This window comes from Arachis hypogaea, unplaced genomic scaffold (assembly GCF_003086295.3).
Source record: "Arachis hypogaea cultivar Tifrunner unplaced genomic scaffold, arahy.Tifrunner.gnm2.J5K5 arahy.Tifrunner.gnm2.scaffold_139, whole genome shotgun sequence".
NCBI lineage: Eukaryota > Viridiplantae > Streptophyta > Magnoliopsida > Fabales > Fabaceae > Arachis > Arachis hypogaea.
The window spans coordinates 6,124-12,500 of record NW_027255531.1 but is presented as its reverse complement, the minus strand read 5'-3'; the positions used below and the strand labels follow the sequence as shown (position 1 = coordinate 12,500).

The 6,377-nt window shown below is 49.8% G+C and overlaps 2 non-coding genes across 2 annotated transcripts; both read right to left on the bottom strand.

The window, feature by feature from the left end:
* Positions 1 to 5,280: 5,280 nt before the first annotated feature.
* TRNAP-UGG (transfer RNA proline (anticodon UGG)) lies at positions 5,281 to 5,355 on the bottom strand. Its single transcript has one exon. It is a non-coding gene; the product is annotated as a tRNA-Pro (tRNA).
* Positions 5,356 to 5,619: 264 nt separating this feature from the next.
* On the bottom strand, positions 5,620 to 5,693 carry TRNAF-GAA (transfer RNA phenylalanine (anticodon GAA)). Its single transcript has one exon. It is a non-coding gene; the product is annotated as a tRNA-Phe (tRNA).
* Positions 5,694 to 6,377: the final 684 nt, after the last annotated feature.

Genomic DNA, 6,377 nt, shown 5'->3' with positions numbered 1-6,377 from the left:
GACGGGCTCCTCCCCCCCCAAAAAAAAACAAAAACTGTACGTGATAGTTTCCCTTCATACGGCTCGAATCATTCTCAGATGCCTATCGGGGCATCCTTTCCTTGTTTGTTGGGTTGGTTCACGCGCGCGCAAACGAGCACTGGTCACAACTGCAGGGAACTATGACCAATAGAGTCAGACACTTAGCTACATCCGCACGCAAAAGGAATTTTGTTCTGGTTGAGGCTTTCTTTCCTTTATTAGTAAAGGGGGCGCGGGACGTTCGCGGAGTCCGTACCACCACAGGAGTGGTCGTTCTTGGGCGGATCCCGCTCCTAAACATAAGGGATAGGGGAAGGTGGCCGGGCCTATCATATCAAAAGGGTTGTAAAAAGAGAACCCGGCCACCTATTTCATTCGACGTTCCGCCCGCCCGATTCGCAGGATTGGACTGCTTTTTGATAACAAGAAGGCGGCGAGCTGATCTGCTTTGATCAAGGAAAAAGCCCAGTCAGCCACCAACTCGGTGCAGGTCACGTGACCTACAGCTCGGCCTTCGCTTTTTGAGACTTCCTCTTCCCACATCTCTATGTGCCCGCAGCACTTCCATATGGAGAAAGATAGGCTTACCATGTTCCATCAATAGCACCTAACCTATGCCGATTTTTGCGGACTGTGCTCCACCCCGGTGAACTCATGCGGTTCCGACGTGCCCAGAGGCCAGAGGCGAATCCGTTCACGGTCCGTAGGACCAACACCATTCGAAGGTGGGTGGCCCGCCCCGCCTAGAACAGTCATGTTTGACTGGGCTTACACACATTCGCTCACTTACGCTGTCCCCCCTCAGCTCACCCTAGCCCCGGGCCTTTTGCTCTTCTAACGTAAGCTCCAAGGCTTCACACCAAGTCTTCGCTGACAGAATATGCATGCTTAAGTAGGGTCAGGCAGAACCGTTGTTGCCTGATGGGAACTCCCCCCATATTGCTATCAATGTCTTCATGTCGCACGACCTCTTAACATTACACCACTGAATCCCCAATCCTTTGCTTGCTGTGCAGTGACAGTACCAATATCCACTAATCGTTGTTTCCAGATACGGTTGCCGGTTGACATCTCTTCTAATTCGTCGATACGAGAAGCAAATTGTTGTGTGAAGGAATCAATATCTCGACATAAGCCAAGAGGCAGATCTTGTGCCACTCCACCTGGTCGTATGAAACTGGCATGCATCCTGGCTCCCGAGACTCTTTCATAGAATTCCAACAATTTCTCCCGCTCCTCAAAAGCCCACAGGAACGGAGTTGATGCTCCCACATCCATAGCATGAGTAGTTAAAGCAAGTGAATGATTTGAAATTCGAGTTATTTCACGGAATAACACTCGTATATATTGAGCTCGTAATGGTACCTCGCAATTCAAAAGTCTCTCTACGGCTGAAGAATGAGCGTGTTCTTGGGCCATCGTAGAAACATAGATAGGGTCGACGACGGAACGAAGAACTCACCCTAGATACAGCTTTTTCGTACACGTTCACTTGCATCACATACACAAGTGCTCTCTGAACCGTGCAATAAGGTCACCCATAACACGGCTCTCCCACTTGAGTTACCTTAGCCCCAGGCAGGCCATGCTATTCAATGATATTGGAAAAATGGCAGCGTAACAACTAGTATTGAAAGCTGGTCGCCTTTTTAGGGAGGGAAAGCCTTTCAATAGGAGCCCCCCTCTTTGCGACCTCATCACTTCAAAGCGCAAACCAATTTCTTTCTTAGTCACCGGGCGAAGCGCACCTCTGGTACTTTGCTTATAGCTTTTTTAGGTTATGCAATAGACGGGAGGCTTAGCTCTGGATCCCCCCTCCCTGCTTGCAGAAATGAATGGATCAGAAGGGGGCTGGGTTCTATTTCCGGGCCGGGCGGGAGGTGAAGGCCATAAGATTGCCCTCCCGGTAAGGAAGAGAGGAAAAGGGTGCTGTCATCTATCTCGACCTGTTTCCCGAGGCGTAGAAAATCCAGACCGGCTCAGAGAATCACTGGCGCTATTTAGCCCTTCGTTTTGCCATTCGAAGGACTACCTCTGCCTTCCCTTTTTGTAACATAACCAGGCGCCCCCCTTTTCAATCACTAAGAAAAAAAAGACCAATCAAAGCCCTATCTAAGTAAAGCTTCGTCTGTTATTTTTCCGGCCCCAGGGGAGTTTACTCAACCCATTCCCCAGTCTTCCGCACTGCTCAAGTAAGTGTGCGTGTGCGACTCCGTATGAGGACCTCCTTCCCTTCTGCCCACTCTCCGTTCACACGGTTCTCAAAGCAGAGGAGGCTGGTTGGGCAGCTGGTACCACGAGCCCTCTGTCCCACACATCTATCCAGAAGCAAGTGTAGTTCACCGGTTCCACCGAATGCTCCTATCTCTCGGCAAAGATCGTGTGAGTGTGCAGTTATGCTTCGGATGCTTCGCCATAGAATAGATCGACCCAGTTCCCGTTCTTTTCCGGTGCACTCGCTTTATATCTCCGACACACTAGGCTAGGAAGGACGCGGTGGGAAGGAAGCAGCCCTAGCCTCTGTCCGGCCGATCATTCCGCTGGCATCTTGCATTCACGCCTCCGTTTGACTGCCACTCGGGGATGGAGTTGTAGATACGTTAGTCTTAGCGGATCGTTGGCTCCGCCTGTTATCTCCTTCTACGACATGCTGTTGTCGTCGCCATATTCCTTATGTAACTAAGTCATCTCTGCCTCGCTGCGGGTCAGCACCTCCGAAAGAAACGGAGGACTTCATTCAGTGAGTCCGCGATCGCCCTCTAAACGATCAGAATAAGGTAAAGCTTGAAGATAAGTTTTGTACTCTATTAATTTCTCAGTCCCTCTAGTCGGGTGGGCGCCGGCCGGTCTTTCGACCAGATCCCCCTAAAAACCGTACGTGCGGGTCTCCCCGCATGCGGCTCACGCCATTCGAGGTGGCCCGGCCCAGCATTCATTCGCAAATCCTGTAGTGAAATTGAGACTGCTCGACCTCGGAAGCTAATTCGCGTGTAGGCAGCGCTGTCTGTCGTACCGTTGACTCTATCTATTCATTGAATTCACTTTCATTTTTTTTTTTATAGGCTCGCTCCCTCTTTTTCCAAGAATTAATGCACTTCCCTTCGGAGGGCCTTCTCTAATCTAATAGGGGAAAATCCTTCCATTTCCGTCAAATGACCCGGCCCCCCAGGCTCTTCCACCGTCCGGGCTCCCTTTCCTACCTATGCTATGCTCCCCCGGCACAGGCCTACCACGCTTCGCGCCTGCGGCGTTTTCGCCGGACGGTCTTTGCCAGTAGTGCCATCCTCCCCGCTGGCTGTATGGGCGGGTTTTCCCTCGCTGCTGCGTTCTGTTAGGCTATGGATTACAGGAACAAATGTAGTTGAATGAGACAGCAGGCGGGTTACACGTTCCGCTGTGCCGAGATGTGAGGTGCAGGTGGTGATGATCACCCCGGGGTATGCGCTAGCGCCCTTGACAGGCACTCCAGGACCCGCCAACGCTCATGAAAACCCGGGTCGGCCATTTGTCTAAGGGCCTCCATTCATCTGACCGGAGGTGTGGATAACGAGGCCACCTTCACAACCCTCTCCCTTCTGTCCTTATGTTGTAGTAAGGTAGGGCGGTTCGCTTGAGTTGCTCAACCGCCCCTTAGCCCGGTGCTCATGACGCGCTACGGGACCTTCACCGTGCCGGGGGACCAAGCAGGGCATAGCTAGCGGCATAGGAGCCGACTCGGCGTCAGCGGCTTCGTGCCGCACTGGAGTAATCCAATATGCGGTTCCGCACGTTCCACCACTTCTCCGTTCATTTCCAATACTGATCGTGAAACACCATGAGCAGCTGGATGTTGAGGTCCGAAATTCGAAGTGAAATTTTGGAATTGCCCGTTCCTAGTCGTCATGGGAAAAAAGGAAGAAATAAGAAAGAGATTATTCCCTAAGAGCTTGTCCTGTACCAGAAATGCATCTCCTTGCGTGCGAGATACTTCTATGCCAGCCGTTATTCCCGGCTCTGTTATGAAAGAAAGCGGCGGACTCATCTTACATCCCTAATGAGGGATTTTAGGGGATTAGGGCTCTCCTTTATCTCCTCCACCCATCCCCTTCTTCTATGTGAGGGGGGGCTTACTTAGTGCTTGTGCTAAGGCGCGGGTTGATCTCTCGGCCCTTCCCTCGCTTCTTGACTGGCTTGAAGAACTTGGACCCTTGATTCATTCAAGCCTTCAATCTCAAGCAAGCTTTGTTGAATCCCGGTCTCCGCCTGTTGAATCCTTCTCTCAACTTCTGATAGCTCATACATAACGGAAGACAACTCGTCCCTTCCGCCAGGTGGCACGTTCAGGTCAAAAGACGGTTGCTTCGAAGAGCTGGCACCGCTTCCACCCTCCTCTCCCCCTGGAGCCATCATCTTAGCCAGCTCGGGATCCAAAATAGTCAAAACTACAGCTATAACCAGCCCTCCACCACACCACCCGAGCCTACTAAAAAGAAAGTGGAGAGATTTGGTGAGAAGGATGGATTGGAGTTTGACAAGAAAGAGATTGAAATCCATACCAATCAATAGAAATGAAAAATAGAGTAAAAAAAGGGGGAAAAAAAAATGAAACATTGAAACACGTCTTTCCTTAGTCATGGGTACTCCCCACACCCCAATTTTCAAAGATTTTACATCTTCACGATCAAGCAAGTATTTAATCATACCATTGCTTGTTCGTATAAAATAGACCAAAAATCCTAAGATAAAAAGAACACTCCAATCAGATATACCTTGCATCATCATTCACTGAGAAACATTGATTCCCTCCAGACAGAAAGTTCATGTAGGAGTCTTAGTTGAAGCATCGACTTGAATCTCTTCAATGTCAGCAACTTACTGATTGATTGACCCATTCTAGAGAAAGTGCTTTCGGGTATACTTTCTTTAAGGAATGTGGTTCTTGCTCATAGCCCCCAAGACCATGAGGGAGCCCCCTTTTTTTTACATTTACAAAGGGATTCAGACAGGGAAGGCTGTTAAGCATGCAGACTGATTCTCTTTTCTTACGTGAATTAGATACTACTTCTTTCTTTAGAAAAAGTTTTTTCTTCTCTTCTGAAGCCTATAGTCATGACTATAGGCAAGAAAGAATTGAACCTAAGGCCTGCCCCCGAAACATTCGGAAGAAATGCTGCTTTAGATCCCGCCCAGATCAGATCAAGGGCGGTCCATTTTTTTTCTTTCTAAAAGAGCGAAAGTTTACGGGTGGATGGGTGCTCTTTAGGTGTTTACTACCTCACATCAAGGTGACAGGATTCGAACCTATGGCCCTCTGTACCCAAAACAGATGCGCTGACCAGACTGCGCTACACCTCGTCTCACCCCCCTCCGCATATAGATCCACCCGATCGATGAAGACTCGAACCGAACTCGCCCATCCTTTTGGGCACAGGGACGCGAGAACCAATCCGAGTAATCAACCGCTTTTTTTAGAAAATCTGCCTCCAGCAAGCCACCCCAACCCTACCGCCAAAAAGCCGTATAGTGCAGGAGCGCTCACATTTTGGCTTCCTCTTTCATTCACTTTCATTTTTGAAAATCCGGCTCGCTCCCGGCTACCTGTCCTTTGGACCCAAAGCCCGCTTAGAAGTGGATTCGAACCACTGACACAAGGATTTTCAGTCCTTTGCTCTAACCAGCTGAGCTACCTGAACCACTTTCCTAAAGTCTGTTTTCTTCATCGAATAGCGCCCTACCTTACTTACCACTTTACTAGTTAGGGAAAAGCCCTTTACTAATAACAAGAAAGGGCTTTTTTCGCTTGTTTAGTATTGCAAGCTTTCGAGCAGCTCTTTCAACTGCCGCCTAATCCCCTCTCCCAACATGCTCAAGAACCGAGAGCCGCCCAGGCCTTCAAGAAACGGGGGAGCTTGCTTCTAAAAAGAAGATAGGCCACAACGCGCAACGGGCTCCCCGCTCCTAGTAACTAAGTAGTGCTATTCTGTCCTCCGGGGGACTCCACCAACACCAAGAGGTTAGGTTCTTTCTCTCACGTAATTTCGCCCGCCCGTTCCACTTCCGTGCCGGAGGAAATGGGATTCGAACCCATGATACAATCTTCTTGTATGTAGATTTAGCAAACCAATGCCTTAAGCCACTCAGCCAGACCTCCAATTGATCGGAATTTGATGTGCGGTTGGTTGCCCAAAGGGCTATCTGATCCGATCAACTGCGTAAGCCGTAGCGCGCTAGCGCGCGTACTCTTCCTCTATCTATGAGCGAGACTCCATCAAAATCTGCCACTCGTTGGGCGACGCCCTCTTTTCTATGAAGACCGACCCCACCACTGAATGATGAACTTTTCCAGTCTTCGCCAATGCAAAGGCGACCTGGAGAGA